The sequence below is a fragment of the Epinephelus moara genome, chromosome 14, assembly GCF_006386435.1.
Source record: "Epinephelus moara isolate mb chromosome 14, YSFRI_EMoa_1.0, whole genome shotgun sequence".
Classification (NCBI taxonomy): Eukaryota; Metazoa; Chordata; class Actinopteri; order Perciformes; family Serranidae; genus Epinephelus; species Epinephelus moara.
In genome coordinates, this window is record NC_065519.1 from 35,893,337 (window position 1) to 35,895,684 (window position 2,348).

Here is a 2,348-nt window from a genome sequence, read left to right on the forward strand (position 1 = left end):
CAAAAGTTATTAAAAGCTTTTCTCTATGTCAAGGGGTGTGGCCGCAATGACGCCACCCTCGCCACCAAATACACTTGGCTTTTTGATGGCTTCAGCGACCTTAATCCTCATGAAATTGATACACAGGTGCCTCTATTGCGCCCCCATAGGGGTTTTCTTGGAGTAGGAAGATGAAAGTTGAGTTTTCACATAACCGCTTCAGTGATGCATGCTGCCGGCCCNGCCTCTATTGCGCCCCCTTGAAATTTTCAAAAACCCCTCCCCATAGGGGTTTTCTTGGAGTAGGAAGATGAAACGTCACACCACGTCAGAGTGAACTTACTCTGAGTTTTCACATAACCGCTTCAGTGATGCATGCTGCCGGCCCCCCACGGTGGCGCGGGAGAGCGAGGGCCCAATCACAGCTGCTTGCAGCTTTAATTAGGGCCCGAGCAGGTAGCGGTGCGAGGACCCTATTGAAATGCAGGGATTTTTAGGGCCTGAGCAGGTCTCGACCTGCGAGGTCCCTATTGTTTTTCGAATGATTATTAGGGCCCGAGCGACGACGAATTCGTCCGAGGACCCTATTGAAATGCGTTGTTTATTATTAGGGCCCGAGCAACGACGAAGTCGTCCGTGAGGACCCTATTGTAATCGCGCTGTTTATTAGGGCCCGAGCAGGTCACAGACCTGCAAGGTCCCTATTGTTTTTCGAATGCTTATTATTAGAGCCGGGGCACCTAGCAGTGCGAGGACCCTATTGAAATGCAAGGAATTTTTATTAGGGCCCGAGCGACGACGAAGTCGTCCGCGGAGGACCCTATTGAAATCGCGCTGTTTATTATTATTATTATTATTATTACGACATTTCATGTCCCAATTTCGCCCCTTTCCCAAATTTGAAAATGCTTCTAACTTTCCACATTTATCCGGCCACATCCGAAATTCGATATTTTTGGGCAGTTGCACATGGTTGACGCGAAATGCCGAAATAGCGCCCCCTACAAATTTTCAAAATACCCTCCCCATTGGGGTTAGTTTGTCGTAGCCAAACGAAATTTGGTACACACATGTATCATACCCAGACACACAAAAAAGTCTCTTGACGTCATGGTAAAATCCCAACAGGAAGTCAGCCATTTTGTTTTGAATTTTTTCATTATGGCGATTTCCACAACTTACATTTGAACGAACTTGTCCTCGGGATTTTGTCCGATTGACTTCAAATTGGCTACAGATCATCCAGAGACCATGCTGATCAAAAGATGTGCTCTGCATGTCTGTAGGTCAAAGAGCGTGGCTGCTAGGGCGTGACAAATTTTGGTGACGTTTCAGTTTCTCGCCATCGAATTTTGAACGGCTCTCACGCCCACATACTTGATCGTAGCAGCTTCAAACTTGCTGGACGTGATGATGGCTCCGTCCTGAATTCCCCAATATGTTAATATCCCACCTTACTCATAGCGCCCCCCGGTGGAAACAGGAAGTGACCAGTTTTTACTTTAACATGTACTGATGCCACAAACTTGACCCCATCAACTTCATTCCACTTCTAATGCATGCAGAACAAGTTGTTGAAGCTACTTTATGAACGCTGTGAAGCTATGTCTAATGGTGTCCCTGTGGCGGCGTGGTGACTATCGATCCCTCGCCACTAAATACGTTTGGCTTTTTGATGGCTTCAATGACCTCATCTCCTCATGAAAATTGATACACAGGTCAAGCATGGCAAGCTCTTACATCTGATAGGGGCGTCGCCCATGGGGGGGGGGGGGCAAAATGCCTCTATAGTGCCCCCTTGAAATTTTCAAAAACCCCTCCCCATAGGGTTTTTTTGGAGTTGGAACATGAAAATTGGTACACCTGTGTATGTTGTCCAGACGCACATAAAAGTATCTGGCACCAATGGTCTACTCCAAACAGGAAGTCGGCCATTTTGATTTTGACTTGTCATTTTGGCGTGATTTCCACATGTTGTATTTTAACGAACTAGTACTAGGGATTTCATCCAATCGACTTCAAATTTTTTACAGATCATCCAGAGACCATGCTGATCAAAAGTTGTGCTCTGCATGTCTGTAGGTCAAAGGTCATATGCCTCCATATGCTCGTTGGCAATCTTGCTCATGCCGCCCCCTTGTGGAAACAGAAAATGCACTATTATATATTGACTTTGTCCGATTTGCTCGAAACTTCACGTGTGATGAGGGTCTGCCCCTGGACACACCTGCACACATTTAATTACACTGCCAGTACCCCTGGTGGATGAACAAAACATTGTGTTTTTTTGCTCCTGCCAGGTTTTTTCTCCCTTCTCGCTTCGCGCCACAGCCCCCGTGTGCCTCAGACCCCTGCGGTTGCATGGGGGA